Source organism: Bos indicus, chromosome 22 (genome assembly GCF_029378745.1).
Source record: "Bos indicus isolate NIAB-ARS_2022 breed Sahiwal x Tharparkar chromosome 22, NIAB-ARS_B.indTharparkar_mat_pri_1.0, whole genome shotgun sequence".
In the NCBI taxonomy this organism is placed as follows: domain Eukaryota; kingdom Metazoa; phylum Chordata; class Mammalia; order Artiodactyla; family Bovidae; genus Bos; species Bos indicus.
Genome location: NC_091781.1, coordinates 42,156,683 through 42,173,855, shown reverse-complemented (window position 1 = coordinate 42,173,855; position 17,173 = coordinate 42,156,683). Strand labels below are relative to the sequence as shown.

The 17,173-nt window shown below is 37.5% G+C and overlaps 1 long non-coding RNA gene across 3 annotated transcripts in view; it reads left to right on the top strand.

Annotated features, from left to right (window-relative positions):
* The window catches only part of LOC139178610 (uncharacterized), a 389,375-nt gene that overhangs the window by 66,319 nt on the left and 305,883 nt on the right, over positions 1-17,173 (top strand). The window lies entirely within an intron of this gene.

Genomic DNA, 17,173 nt, shown 5'->3' with positions numbered 1-17,173 from the left:
GAACCAGGAGGCGCTGGCAGACTTCCTTAAAGGAAGCAACCTTTAATCTGAAATCAGAATGATGTTTGTGAGAAGGTACTGAAGTGGGGGGAAAAAAAAAGGTCTGCACTTCCAGGGAACTAACAGGAGAATGATGTGTTTCAAGTGGAAAGAGTAAAGGCAAGAGTGGTATAAGATGAGGTTGGGGAATTAGGTAGAGGCCAAAATACGTACATCTGTTAGCTCATGTTGCTGCTGTGTCGCTTCAGTCGTGTCTGACTCTGTGCGACCCCAGAGATGGCAGCCCACCAGGCTCCCCCATCCCTGGGATTCTCCAGGCAAGAGTACTGGAGTGGGGTGCCATTGCCTTCTCCTTAGCTCATGTTAAGACCGTCCTAAGGGCAGAAAGAAGCTGCTGTGTATTTCCAAGGAATCACTTTACTATAGACTGGAGAATGGATCTGAAGGGAAAAAATGTGAATGTGGGGAGAACTTTCAGGAAGCTGTTTTGTAATCCAAGTAAGAGGGTTAGGAAAGTGGCTACCTAAAGCAATAAACTGATGACTTCGAGACACATTTAGTATATAAAACTGATAGACTCGATTGATTGGATGATGGGGCGTGGAAAAGGATGGTGTGGAGCATGGGCAAGTGGAATGCTGAGGCTGACTCCCAGCTTCTCCGACCTGCTTAATTAAGTAGATATGAGTCCTTTGAAGAGTTCTGTTAGAAATGCAAACCAAAATTACAGTGAGGTACCACCTCACACCAGTCAGAATGGACATCACCAAAATATTTACAAATAGCAAATGCTGGAGAGGGTGTGGAGAAAAGGGAACCCTCCTATACTGTTGGTAGGAATATAAATTGGTGCAGCCACAATGGAAAACAGTAAGGACGTTCCTCAAAAAACTAAAAATACAATTTCCATATGATTCAGCAATCCCACTCCTGGACATATATATGGAGAAAGCTACAGTTCAAAAAGATATGTGCATATATATGCATCACTATGTTCACAGTAGCACGATTCACAGTAGCCAAGACATGGACACAACCTAAACATCTATTGACAGATGAATGGATAAAGATGTGGTACATAGAACAATAGAATCTTACTCGGTCATAAGAAACAATGAAACAATACCATTTACAAAACGTGGATGGACCTAGAGATTTTCATACTAAGTGTAGTAATTCAGAGAGAGAAAGACATATACCATATGATATAACTTATATGTGGATTGTAGCATATGATACAAATGAACCTATCTACCAAACAGAAACAGACTCACAGACATAGAGCACAGACTGGTGGTTGCCAAGGGAGTAGGTGGCTGGAGGAGGAATGGATTATGAGTTTGGGATTAACAGATGCCAGCTATTATGTGTAGAATGGATAAGCAAGGTCCAACAGTACAGCATAGTAAACTGTATTTAATATCCTATAATAAACCATAATGGAAAAAAACATGAAAAAGAATGTATATATATATTCATTTATATATACACATATATATATTATATATATATAACTGAATCACTTTGCTGTACAGCAGAAATTAACACACCATTGTAAATCAACCATACTTGAATAAAACAAAGAGTTCTCTTAGTTCTCTTCTGGCATGCTGGAAATTTTAGGGTGAAATATCCATTATCTAAAATAGAAACTATGGTGTTAATTTGCCTGTCATCTTTTTCTTTTTTGCTTGAATCAGAAATTTGTTATTTTTGGTATTAATGTTAGGATAACATAAAGAAAAATCAATAGTGAGCTTTCCACATCTCTTAAGCTTTACTTACTGAGTAATCACAGGGTGAGTCACTTAATGACTTCACTTCCTTGAATGCCATTGTCTTTTCCTTACAAGTTATGTAGTCTTTTCATAGACAAACAGTATTTTTGCCATGATATTGTCATGAGTAGAGCTTGATGACAGACTTTATAGAGGCGAGCTAAAGGGAAACAATAAAGGAGACAACTTTTCTGACTCTGAAGTTTTTAAACCAATTAAGAAACCACAACAATAAAGCTTTTTTTTTTTTTTTTTAACAACTGCTTTGTACAGGTTTATAATCATTCTTAGCTATCCATTGCATTCTACATTGCTGTCCTTTTTAACACTAGTTATGAAATAGTTCATTTATTTCATATTCAAAATCTAGTTAACATGAAAAATTCAAACTGTTACATAATTCAAAATAGTTGAACATTGAAAATTATGTTCATTCATTCATAGGATAATTATTAATCTTTAGGATACTTGACAGGATAGATAACCTTTGAGGGGTTTACAATATAGTGTGGAGTCACAATGAATAAACATATAAATAATTATATAATTTAATGTCAGTAGTGATAAGTTCTATTAAGAAAGAAAAAGAGATAAACAGCTATACAGCAATAGTGGGAGTTATGTAGAGATGGTAATGAGGAAAGAATTCTCAATAAGGGAATATGTGAATTGTGCCTTGGAAGGAAGTCAATGATGCTAACTCTTGTGAGAAAGAGAGCAACTGAGATCAAAAAGGTGATGAATGACCGCATTACAAAGAGCCTTAAGGTGAAATAAAGATTTTGGATTTTATTCTAAGTATTATGGGGAGTTATTGGAGGGTTTTGAACAGGGGGTAGATTTGAATTTATACGTAGGGTACATGAGAAAGAGGAGAGACAGGCATGATTCCTAGGTATTTGGCCCAAGCATTTGGATTCATGGTGATACCATTTATTGTGGTGGGGGAAAACTAGGGAGAGTTTGTAGGAGAAATTAAATTAGCTCAAGTTGGGACATGTTAAATTTGAAATGCCTTTTAGAAAAAGTGGTACACATTCTCACTTACAAAATACAGGAGTCACAGGCATGAAATGTACAATATGTGGAGTCCATGATTATATAATATCTTTGTATGGTGACAGATGGTAAATAGACTTATCATGGTGATCATTTTGAAATACACTAAAATGTTGAATCACTATATATCAGGAGCTAATGTAGTATTATAGGCCAATTATATTTCAAAAAAACGGCAAACTCATAGAAAGAGAGATTAGAGGCTAAGTTGGGGAGGGAAGAATTAGATGAAGGTGGTCAAAAGGTACAAATTTCCAGTTATGAGATAAGCAAGCCTAGGATTGTAATGTACAACATGATAAATGTAATTAGTGCTGCTGTATATTATATATGAAAGTTGCCAAGAGTTCTCATCAAAAGAAACTTTTTTTTTTCTATTTTAAAAATGTTGTGTCTATATGAGATGATCAGTGTTCGCTAAGCTTATTGTGGTAATCATTTCATGATACATATGTCACATCATTATGCTGCACACCTTAGTGCTGAATGTCAATTATATCTCAATAAAACTGGAAGAAAAAAAAGAAATTCAAGTGGAATAGACATTTAAATTTGTAGTACAGGTTGAAAGCTAAAGATATACATTTGAAACTAACACCTAGAATTTAAAGTAGCTGTTGAAATTCTTGTCCATGGATCCCAGGGGGTGTATTCTGCAGCCACTACTACTGTTTTATTTCTCTCCCTACCTTGCCCTATTTTTTACCCCCATCTTTGACCTGATTGAGACACAGAGAAGATTCTTCCCATAGGAGAAGGATTGTAGTCCCTACAAGATGATGTTAGTAGAGAGTGGTAATAGTTGCTCATTTGTTGGCATTTGTTGGATGCTGAAACTGTGTGTGCAAGAGCAAACAGAGTTGTCCTTGCCCTCACTGGGCTTATCTGGTATAAGATAGGGCCTAGGGACTTTAACAGACACTAATCAAGTAATCACAGAAACAAGCATATCGTTGTAGTGGCAGTATGTAAAAGGACTGAGATGCACGTTGCCAGAGTGCTTTTAATAGGAGGAGTAATGTCTTCATATGGAGGTCAAGGAAGGCTTCCCAATGCCATGATTATGAGTTGTTATGTGAAAGGTAAGTAGGAGTTAACTAGGCAAAGAGTGATACTGGAAGACGGAACAGCATATACAATGGCCCTGTGATAGGAGAGAGTATGGTACATTTTCATGTGTGACGAAGACCTGTGTGTCAGGAGCCCCCAGGATGAAGGGTATCATCGTGCAGGATGAAGGGTATCATCGTGCAGGATGAAGGGTATCATCGTGCAGGATGAAGGGTAGCATCGTGCAATATGAAGGTGGATAGTCATGTAGCAAACAGATCGTGGCTTATAGGCCACATGGTTTGAGGAGATCATTGTGTTTACAGTGCGGAGAATGGATTGAGGCCAGGGGAGTGGGTGGAGGAAAGGGACATAAAGAAAGAGTTAGGAAGACCTTGAGACTCATAGATAGGAGTCTACTGCAGAAGTCTAGGTGAGAGATGAGGGTAGTTTAGACACAGTGGGACAGAACTAGGGCAAGTTCAACTAACCAGTGGGAGCTGAAAAGTAGGGGGGAACCAAATCTAACTCTGTGTTAAAGGCAGACCCTGATGCTAACACACAGTCAGCAGGATGGTTAAGACTTTGGACTTTGGAATAAGTTCTTCCTTATTTCATAGGTTTGAAACATGGCTTTTCTACCTACTGCCATGTGACTTTAGACAAATTCCTTTTAAACTGGGGATAATAGCATGTATATGACAGATTATTGTAAGGATTAGATCAGACTAATATATTTTGTTATATAAAAATTATATAAATATAATTTTGTTATATTAATACAACTATAATATTTTATTGTATTAATATAACAAAATACTGGGCCAGCATTCAATAATTACATTATTGTCACTTTATGAAATTTAGCAATCACCTCCAGAAAAAGAAGTTAGAAGAAAAAACAGCTTTTTCAAGCGTGTTGGAAATCTTTATAGAAGAAATCCACAAATATGTAAATTTGCTGAGCATCCACTTTGTGTACTCACTTGCAAAAACAATATATGCTTGTTATTGATTGTAGTTTTGATTTCAATATATGCTTTCACAGAAAATGGAGCTCTATGTAAAGATATTGACACAGATATGAAATTTGCGATTCTAACTCTGTGATCAGTGTGATTAAAATTTTTCTCCATCTTTATTTTATGTAACATAAAAAGCAAACAAACAAAACCAAACTGTGGAAAAGAGTCCCTTTAAACACAATTATGTTCTATCATTTTCGAAACAATTATTTACTTACTATTAAAGGCTTATATGAGTTAATTAATGTCCTGTGAATCACAAATCAATTATTTTACAATGAAGCATAAAATTAGTTTAAGAGATTTATACATCAGCAGGACATGGTGTATTGGCTTCTCTTCAGAAGTGGATCAAATAAAAATGTGTGACGAAAAAAAAATAGATGGCATGTTAGGTGGTGGGTAACTAATTGTGCTTTTAGCGTAAGAGCAAAAAATGTCTGATTGGAATTCTAAAAAGCATGCTTTAGCATTTTTGCCTTAAACTTACAATGGCTTCAGAAACATAAAATTACTCTCCAAATGTGATTCAATTCAAGGACATTCTTATTTTACACACCTAAACGAAGTAATGCATGTTAGGTGCCCAGCCCAGTGACTGGCATCCAGTATTTGTAGAATATTCTTTCTCTTCCTCTAAGATGCCTTCTGCAGCACATAAATGTAAATTATTTAATTGTAAATTTTACCAAAATCACATTTTCTTTTATTATTGTTATTATTTTGTTACCTTTTGAAATTCTATGTGTACTACATGCTCATTGTGGATAACTTGGAAAATACAGAAAGCAACAGGAAGTTCACCTGTGATTTCACCCTAGAGAGAGGTACTTTTGATATTTAAGCATATGTCCATTTTACACATTTTTCTAGAATATTCAATTTGGAATTCATAATCTTGGCTTTTAGACAGTCTGTTCAATAAAGCACATGATGAGGAGACTTAGCTAATTAGTAGATAATTGTTATTTTTGAAGAGCAGAGTAGACCCTAATTGCTAAATTGCCAATCTGAATATATATATATATTTTTTTTTTTTCATTTGTTCAAAATTTTGAAAATAAGCTTTATTTTAAAAAGTAGTTTTAGATTTACAGAAAAATGCAGAGATAGTACAGACTGTCCACGTACCCTGTTTCTAGTTTCCTCTATTATTAGCACCTTACATTAGTGTGGCATATATGTTATAATTAATAAACTAATACTGATATGCTATTTGTAATAAAGTTCATACTTTATTCAGGTTTCATTAGTTTTTACCTAATGTCCCTCCTCTGTCTGGAATCTCATTCAGGGTATTATATTTAATTATCTATCTTTAGGCTCCTCTTGGCTGTAACTGTTTCTCAGATTTTCCTTATTTTTGTTGACCTTCACAGTTTTGAGGTGTACTAGTTGAATATTTTGTAGACTGTCCTCCAACTGGGATATGTTGATGTTTTTCCTCATGATTAACCTGGAGTTAAGACTTTTTGGTCGGAAGACCAGAAAAGTAAAGTACCATTTTCATCCATCACGCCAAGTAAATATTACGAACATGACTTTCTCATTATTGATGTTGACCTTGATTACTTAGCTGAGGTAGTGTTTGTCAGGTTTCTCCACTATAAAGTTATTCTTTTGTCCTCCTTTCCATAATGTACTTTTGGGAAGGAAGTCACTATACACAGCTCACAGGTAAGTGTGGAGTAGCTATAGAAATTATTTGAAATTCTTTTTCTTCGGAAATTTGTTCTTTCTTTCCTCTTGCTTTCTTTCTATCAATATGGACTCATGTATTTAATGTACACTTTGGGCTAATCTAATATTCCTTTATTTTGTTGCTAAAATTCTTACATCTTTGACCATTGTGAGCTCTTTCAGTTGGCTTCTATATCTCTTTGTCATGTACCCATTATTGAAATTCTTTTTGGAGTACTTTTTTACATTCTGTTACTACAAGATGCTTCAGATTCATTTTAGAAGTTTCCTGCCCTGTTCTCTATCTATAATTAAAATTAAAATCAGTAGGCTCTGGGGCAGGGTTTTTGTTTTTGTTTTTTTGGTCTCCTTTTCTCTAGTGTATCCCCATTACCTAGAATTGTGTCTGGTGCCTAGTGGTGTTCAATAAATATTAATAGGTATTTGTTGAATGAATACATTAAAAGTGGGTAGGAATATTAGTCTATAAATTCAGATAAACAATAAAATATGGCTGTTCATTCTTTTTTTGTCCTGAAATATCTGTCTAGTTTATTATTTTCAAATTAATTTCATTAGCATTAAAGTTATATGTGCAAATAGCTTAAAGATTCAAATAGTTGTGCAAGATTTTAAACAAAAGGATAGTCTTCTAACTTATTCTGTAAGGCAACCATTTTCAGTTTCCTTCAGTGATTCTTTTGATGCTTATCTCTCTATGTTTAAATAGCATGCTTTTATTGTTGCTTTTTGGTTTATATCTTATGCATCATCTATTCACTTCCAACTATGGAGGATAAGAATCTGTCACCACATACTCTATTCTTTCTGTCTTCCCATTCTTCTTTCTTTATCAGCAAGAGACCATTAGGAACACACCTGAAATCAGCAGTTAGTCTTATTATTTGCTGCAGCAAAGGAGACCCCACATTATGCAGAACAAAGATGAGTCTCAATAGGAGGTAGGAAAGGGGTATTATAAAATTTATGGTGATTTTAGCACAGATTGGTCAGACCTCGCTTATGGAATATCAATGATTTTATTTTTTAGAAACCTTGAGACCATGCAGAATTATCCTTGCATCAGTTTATCAGTGGTCCAATCTTGTAAATAGGAGTCTGATGTTCATTGTGACAGTTTATTGAATATGATTGTTCAGTTTGGTATAACTCCACGAGTCAATGTACATTTTATAAGATGTGATTTCTGACTTAAATCTTAATTTCTCTCTAACATCCTAGCTTCCGGAAAATAGAGAGTATTTCAATTAATCCCTTGATATAGTTCTATCACAACTATGATTAAATTAATTTTCAGTGTTTAAATTTCTACAACTGTGTTAGCTGTTGAGCCCTGTATTATATATTCCTTTTCCTTTTTTCACTTTGCTGTCTTACATACAGACTTGTAGTTGACAAGTGTTATTAACAAACCAGACTCAAAACAGTTCTTACAACCTGGGCTGTAAACTTGATGAAGTCCCTGCTCTCTGTGTTTTAATTTGTTCCGTGTTGTGCACGAAAGGTTGAATTGAAATGGATTAAGCAATATTCCTGAAACTTGGTGCTTTTACCTCTACCAGTGTCAAGCGGTCAGCAGTCCTGCTAAGCTCTGGTCATGGGACCAGGTTTGGACTCAGAATACATGTGTGCGTGCTCAGTTGTGTCTGACTCTTTGTGACCCCATGAACTGTAGCCTGCCAGGCTTCTCTGTCCATGGAATTTCCCGGGCGAGAATACTAGAGTGGGTTGCCATTTCCTACTCCAGGAGATCTTGCCAACTCAGGGATGAAACCTATATCTCCTGCCTTGTAGGCAGATTCTTTTACCCCTGCACCACCTGGACTCAGGATAACAGATACCAATTCATAAGGGGTATAGAGTAGTGGCCTCACTGAGTTCTTTAATGAAATCAACCTTATGTTTATTGACTGCTAGTCTTATTATTATTGAATGCTAAACTATTCCTTATAAATTCTTGATACTAGGTCTTTTTCAGATATATTTATTTAGATATTTTCTTTTTTTTTTTGATTTGAATATTTTGTTAGTCTGTGGCTAGCAGTTTCACTTTCTTCATTGTATGTTTTGAAGGATGGAAGTTTTTCCTTTTATGAAGTCCAATTTATCATTTTTTATAATGAGATATTTTTGTGTTTAATTTGTGACAGACACATCTGATCCAAAAAACATAAAGATTTTTTCTTATTTAAGTTTTATAGTTTAAACTTTAAAATTACAGTTTATGACATTTTTGAGTTTATTTTGGCACATGGTGAGAAGTGGGGATTGAAGTTCATCTTCTGTTTTTTTCTTTTCCTATACAGAGATCCAGTTCTAGCTCCATTTACTGCTACTGCTGCTGCTAAGTCGCTTTAGTCGTGTCTGATGCTGTGCGACCCCATAGACAGCAGCCCACCAGGTTCCTCTGTCCCTGGGATTCTCCAGGCAAGAATACTGGAGTGGGTTGTCATCTCCTAGAAAGAACTATAATCACACTATTGAATTGTCTTGGAATCTTTGTCAAAAATCTGTTGATCAGATTTATGTGGGTCAATTTGTGGACTCTTCCACTGATCTATATGACTATCTTTATGTCATACTACACTCTTGATTCAGTTCAGTTCAGTTCAGTCGCTCAGTCGTGTCTGACTCTTTGTGACCCCATGAACCGCAGCACGCCAGGCCTCCCTGTCCATCACCAACTCCCGGAGTCCACCTAAACCCATGTCCATTGAGTCAGTGATGCCATCCAACCATCTCATCCTCTATTGTCTCCTTCTCCTCCTGGCCTCAATCTTTCCCAGCATCAGGGTCTTTTCCAATCAGTCAGCTGTTCACATCAGGTGGCCAAAGTATTTCCCAATCTATTTGCCATGAAGCAATGGGACCAGATGCCATGATCTTCGTTTTCTGAATGTTGAGCTTGAAGCCAACTTTTTCATTCTTCTCTTTCACTTTCATCAAGAGGCTCTTTAGTTCTTCTTCATTTTCTGCCATAAGGGTGGTGTCATCTGCATATCTGAGGTTATTGATATTTCTCCCGGCAATCTTGATTCCAGCTTGTGTTTCTTCCAGCCCAGCATTTCTCATGATGTACTCTGCATAGAAGTTAAATAAGCAGGGTGACAATATACAGCCTTGATGTACTCCTTTTCGTATTTGGAACTATCTTGATTACTATAGCTTTATAATAAACCTTGAAATCAGATCGTTTAAATCCTCCAACTTTGATTTTTGAAAAGTAGTTTTCACTATTTGAGGACCTTGGATTTCCATACAAAATTTTTAAAGACTGGTTTTTTAAGAGCAGTTTTAGGTTCACAGCAATACTGAGCAGAATTCACTGGGCTTTCCCATATTCTCTATGCCTCACATATGCTAAGCCTGCTCTATTATCAATATCCACCCCCACCCCCCCCCGCCCCAGGAGTGGGACATTTGTTGCAACTGATGAACTTACACTGATGTATCATAATCACCTTGAGTCCACAGTAGACTTCAGGGTTCACTCTTGGTGTTATACATTCCATAGCTTTGGACAAATGTATGATGACATGCACCATCATTATAGTTCCATACACAGTATTTTTTCAGTCCTAAAAATCCTCTGTGCTCCACCTATTCATATCTTCCTTCCTAAACCCCAGCTTCTGGCAAGGACTGAATTTTTAGTGTCCCCATAATTTTTTTTTCTAAAATGCTAATAATTTTACAGTTTATAGGTTTTTCAGATTGGATTCCCATATAATATGTAGCATTTAGAAATGGATTTTTTTTCACTTAGTTATATGTATCTAATTTCCTTCTGTATTTCTTTCATGGCTTCACAGCTTATTTCTTTTTAGCATTGACTAATACTAAAAAGCCTCTTGATGAAGGTGAAAGAGGAGGGTGAAAAAGTTGGCTTAAAACTCAACATTCAGAAAACGAAGATCATGGCATCTGGTCCCATCACTTCATGGGAAATGGGGAAACAGTGGAAACAGTGTCAGACTTTATTTTTTGGGGCTCCAAAATCACTGCAGATGGTGACTGCAGCCATGAAATTAAAAGATGCTTACTCCTTGGAAGAAAAGTTATGACCAACCTAGATAGCATATTGAAAAGCAGAGACATTACTTTGCCAACAAAGGTCCGTCTAGTCAAGGCTATGGTTTTTCCAGTGGTCATGTATGGATGTGAGAGTTGGACTGTGAAGAAGGCTGAGTGCCGAAGAATTGATGCTTTTGAACTGTGGTGCTGGAGAAGACTCTTGAGAGTCCCTTGGACTGCAAGGAGATCCAACCAGTCCATTCTGAAGGAGATCAGCCCTGGGATTTCTTTGGAAGGAATGATGCTAAAGCTGAAACTCCAGTACTTTGGCCACCTCATGCAAAGAGTTGACTCATTGGAAAAGACTCTGATGCTGGGAAGGATTGGGGGCAGGAGGAGAAGGGGATGACAGAGGATGAGATGGCTGGATGGCATCACTGACTCGATGGATGTGAGTCTGGGTGACCTCTGGGAGTTGGTGATGGACAGGGAGGCCTGGCATGCTGTGATTCATGGGGTCGCAAAGAGTTGGACATGACTGAGCAACTGAACCAAACTGAACTGAACTGAATACTCTCAAATCGTAGATACAGGGGCTTCCCAAGTGGCTCAGTGGTAAAAGAATCCACCTGCCAATGCAGGAGACACAAAAGATGTGGGTTTAGTCACTGGGTTGGAAAGATCTCCTGGAGTAGGAAATGGCAACCTGCTCCAGTATTCCTGCCTGGAAAATTCCATGGACAATGGAGCTGGTGAGCTACAGTCCATGGAATTGCAAAAATGCAGACACCACTAAGCTATTGAGCACACAGTCACATCTAGATGGACCACAGTTGATTTATTCATTCACCTGCTGAAGGGCATCTTGGTTCCCCCCAGGCTTTGACAATCATGAGTAAAGCTACTGTTAACATCCATTGCGAGTTTTTTTGTGGGCATAAGTTTTCAACTCCTTTGGGTAAATACCAAAGAGTGCGAATACTCAATTGTATGGTAAGAGTATATTAAGAGTACCTGCCCTGGTGGCTAAGATGGTAAAGAATCTGCCTGCAATGCAGGAGACCCAGGTTCGATCCCTGGGTTAGGAAGATCCCTTGAAGAAGGAAATGGCAACCTGCTGCAGTATTCTTGCCTGGAGAATTCTATGGACAGAGGAGCCTAGGAGGCTACAGTCCAAGGGGTCTCAAAAAGGCAGACGCAATTGAGCGACCAACACACACACATGGTGAGAGTATATTTAGTTTGTGAGACATCACCAAACTACCTTCCAAAGTGACTGTACCTTTTGCATTCCTACCAGCAATGAGTAAGAGTTCCTGTTGTGCCACTTTCCCTCTGCTTCTATCCTCTGAAAAAGATTTTTAAAAAGTTGATATGATTTCTTCCATCAATGTTTGGTAGATATCACCAGTGAGGCCATCTTGGCCTGGTGATTACTGTCTTAAAAAGTTATTAATTACTGATTAAATATCTTTAATAAATATAGGCCTATTCACATTGTCTATTTATTCTTGTTTGAGTTTTGGTCTTCAAGGAATTGATCCATTTCATCTAGGTTGTCAGATCTGTGAGAATACAGTTAGCTGTTCAGAATATTCCTTTATTATCCATTAATGTCCATGGGTTTTGTAGTGACATTGATAATTTGTATAGTTCATTTCTGACATTGGTAATTTGTGTCCTCTTTGTCTGGAAGCTTATCAATTTTAGTGATCTTTTCAAAAAAGCAGGTTTTAAAAGATTTATTTATTTACTTTTTGATTTATTTTTTAGGCTGTCGTGGATCTCTGTTGCCATGTGGACTTTGTTTAGCTGTGGTGAGGGGGGACTACTCTCCAGTGGCAGTGTGCTGGCTTCTCACGGCAGTGGCTTCCCTGGTTGTGATGCACAAGCTCTAGGGCACTCAGGCTTCAGTAGCTGTGGCACGTGGGCTCAGGAGTTGCAGTCCCCGGGCTCTAGAGCACAGGCTCAGTAGTTGTGGCACATGGACTTCATTGCTCCACAACATGTGAGATCATCCTAGACCAGGATCAAAGCCATGTCTCCTTCATTGGCAGGTGGATTCTTTACCATTGAGCCACCAGAGAAGCCCCAAGAAACAGGTTTTGATTTCATAGCTCTTTATCTGTTGATTTCCTGTTTTCAATTAAATCTATTTCTACTCTATTAGCATTTCTTTTCTCCTGCTTGGTTTAGTGTAGTCTTCTTTTTTTAGAGGTTTCTAATGTGGAAACTTAGATTATTAATTTACACTTTTATTCTTTTCTATTATGTAGATTCATATAAATATCCTTCTAAGTACTGCTTTCACCATATCCCACGAACTGTAATGAGTTGTGTTTTCATTTTCATTTAGTTAAAAAACAGTTTCAAGTTTTTCTTAAGATTTCTTCTTTGACCCATGTGTTTATTTAAAAGTGTGTTAGTTTATCTCCATATATTTTTGAATTTTCAGTTAGGGAAGAATTGGTAGCTTATTAACATTGAGTCTCTTAACCCATGAATGTGCTTTCTCTCCATTTACTCAAACATTCTGTAATTTCCTCCAGCAGTGTTTGTAGTTTTCTATGTGTAGGCCTTGCACATATTTTGTTAATTTTACCACTACATGTTTTATATTTTTTGTTGCTTTGATTATTAGTGTCACTTCTAAATTTTACTTTCCAACCATGTATTATTATTCTGACCCACCCTCTTTACTAAGTATAGGAAAACTCATTTCCCCTAAATATGAGTACCAAAATGGGATTACAGTTATTAGAAGAAAAAAATCTCTAGTAAAGTGAGCAGAATAATGTTCCTATATATAAGACGACAGTATTTGGGACATATTTATACTAAACATGGCAACTATAAACACACTATTAATTTACACTGTGTTGCGATATTAACCAAATCACTTAAGTAAGTTGTGTCCTGGGACACAGCTCTGAGGCCTCTGAAGGTGGCAGCACTTAGATAGGAGAAAGCAGTTAGAAGCATAAGAATTTGAAAAAAAGAAAAATGATCTCTATTTTCAGATGATATTCTTAGTTATCCAAAAAGCCCTACGCATCAGTGGAAGGCTAATACAAGGAATAAAATGATTGAGTAAAGTAGTAGATTATAAATCAACATTCAAAGCAGTAGCTTTATTATATAGAGAAAGAAATTGTGTAGGAGATGTAATAGAAAATAGAAAATGTAATAGAAAATAGAAAATAGGGATGGTATGGGGAGGGAGGAGGGAGAAGGGTTCAGGATGGGGAACATGCGTATACCTGTGGCGGATTCATGTTGATATATGGCAAAACCAATACAATATTGTAAAGTTAAAAACGAAAAAAAAAGAAAAAAAAAAAAAAGACTCACTTTATTATACCCAAATTAAAATAAATAAGAACAAATTTAAAAAGAAACATCCAAAACATATAATGAAGAAATAGAGAAGGGAATGGCCATCCACTCCAGTGTTCTTTCCTGGAGAATTCCACGGACAGAGGAGCCTGGTGGGCTACAGTCCATGGGGTCACAAAGAGTCGGACACAGCTGAGCGAGTAATACACATAATGAAGAAAATTATAAAATGGTCTCAGTTCAGTTCAGTCGCTCATTCGTGTCTGACTCCTTGCGGCCCCATGAATCACAGCACACCAGGCCTCCCTGTCCATCACCAACTCCCAGAGTTCACTCAGACTCACGTCCATCGAGTCAGTGATGCCATCCAGCCATCTTATCCTCTGTCGTCCCCTTCTCCTCCTGCCCCCAATCCTTCCCAGCATCAGAGTCTTTTCCAATGAGTCAACTCTTCACATGAGGTTGCCAAAGTACTGGAGTTTCAGCTTTAGCATCATTCCTTCCAAAGAAATCCCAGGGCTGATCTCCTTCAGAATGGACTGGTTGGATCTCCTCGCAGTCCAAGGGACTCTCAAGAGTCTTCTCCAACACCACAGTTCAAAAGCATCAATTCTTCAGCACTCAGCCTTCTTCACAGTCCAACTCTCACATCCATATATGACCACAGGAAAAACCATAGCCTTGACTAGACAAACCTTTGTTGGCAAAGTAATGTCTCTGCTTTTCAATATGCTGTCCAGGTTGGTCATAACTTTCCTTCCAAGGAGTAAGCGTCTTTTAATTTCATGGCTGCAATCACCATCTGCAGTGATTTTGGAGCCCAGAAAAATAAAGTCTGACACTGTTTCCAATGTTTCCCCATCTATTTCCCATGAAGTAATGGGACTGGATGCCATGATCTTAGTTTTTTGAATGTTGAGTTTTAAGCCAATGTTTTCACTCTCCTCTATCACCGTCATCAAGAGGCTTTTGAGTTCCTCTTCACTTTCTGCCATAAGAGTGGTGTCATCTGCATGCAAAAATTAGTTTGAACATATGGAATGTCATATTGTAAACTTGAATAGATGGAGGAAACATCATATAGAGGTCAATTTTCCCTAAGTTAATTTATAAGTTTAACAAATCCCCCCTCCAATGACTATCAGATTATTTTTCTTGGAAATAGAAAAATGGATTATAAATTTCACTTAAAAGAATCATATAATGTATGTAGGAAGTCACTGGAAAAGTAGAGCAATGGGAGTGGGATAGACCAACTACATATTAAAAAAAAGAAAACTTATCTAAAACAGAGTGATCATGATGTCTGAACAGATGGCCAGACTAATGGAACAAGATGGAAAACCCATGGACTTCATTGTGAATGGCAACACTATATGCTATTATGTACACTATAAAAGCAGCATACCAAACCTATGGGAAATTATGAACTTTTAATAAGTGGTATTGGAATAAACTAAACAGCCATTGTGACATATATAAAATTGGATATATTCCTCATAATGAATATTAAGATAGATTTCAAATACATAAGAGATTTAAATGGTAAAAAAAAAAATCATGTGAGTAGTAGGAGCAAACATGAGTGGAAAGTTCATGAAATCCAGAAGGGAAAAGAGTGGTTAGCATGGTAAAAAGAAAGAACTTAGCATGGCAAAAACAAACAAAAGAAATATTTTTACCTGTTGGGGGCCAGAGTGAGGTACTCCGTCCATGGCAAAGGTCATGAGGAAGGAGGCTCGACATACGCAAAGGCGGGATCGAGCCTCAGGAGTCCCCCTGGAAATTCTCGAGCATCTACCCCCATAACCAGAGCCTGCCTACTTTACTACTTTGTGCTCACCTACACCTCTGACTTTACGGGGGGCTGTCCCCCACCACCTCTTTCGGAGAAGGAGTTAACTTAGAGCTCCAGTTAATAATAATTCCTGGGCGTGATAAGAGTGTTTTAACCTACAAACTCCTCTGAAGGTTCTCTAGCCTGCCTGACAGGCTTGTCCGGCCACATGTGATTGCTCACAGCCTCCCAACCATGAGAGGCACGAGATGCTTTAAACCTTCTAAAAACAGGTTCCTTAGAAAAGTTAGAAAACTATTAGTATAAGTATAATGGGCTGATTAGAAATTGTATTGGTGAAGGGTTTTTCATTTGTTGAGCCAATGTTTGTTGCTAAGTCTCCACATCCCCTGCCCTTACACACATTAATGAATATATAGAAGAAATAAGTATTAACCTTTGATATAAATCACGTTAGACCTTAGGCTAAGTAAATTCTTTCCTTAACTAAAACCCACTCTATCCTCACCCTATAGGAATGTAACTTTATTTGGGTGGCATCTGTTTTAAGAATAATCACCCCTGGAGAAATAAGTGTCCTGGTTGACTGACCGTTGTCACAAGGAGAGGGTCGTAAATTGTCAGCAGGCCCCCCCTGGCCAGAAGATGATGTAACACCCCTAAGACCTCTGTATACATTTGTGTGAAGCACCTGACTTTAATAAAAGTCAGGACTGCTGTCCCCACGTGACTTTTGTATAACATCTCAGTGTATAAAAACAGACTCTGGAAAATAAAGAATGGGGATCAGTTTCTCGAAATACTGGTCTTCCCATGTTGCTCTCTCTCCCACTCTGGCTGAGTCTCCATCTGGAGCACGGAACCCACCATGCTTACTAATTATGCCTGGGCTTCTAAGATCCGACCGGGGAGGCCTCAGTGTCTCCTCTCCTTCGGGAGAATGGAAGGACGCCTGTGGCCTACATAAGTGGTGCAAGCTTCTTGTCTTGAAGTTTTATTGGTCTCCCGCGTAAACCAAGCTACTCAGCCTCTTTTCTCCACTGAATTTTCCTACTGAGCTATCCTCATCCTATTACTCTTTATATCTTTGATAAAATATTTAAATAAATAGGTTGCCGACGCCGTCCCCACTTCGAATACCCTGGATCAGCCGGGGCTGGACCCCGGCATTTACCAAACATAGAAACACAAAAGAAAAATTGAAAAAAAATTGCAATTTTTATCACAGACCAAGTATAAAGAACCTCTAAAATGGAGAAGAAAAAAGTCAACCACTCTGTAGAAAAAAAGGGCTAGCAAATTAAATAGCTCATGAAATTGTTCTTAACAGTAAAACAATGCTCCACTTCATTTATAATAAGAGAAATGCAAATTAACATACTGTAAAAACTAATTTTTACCTATCATATTGG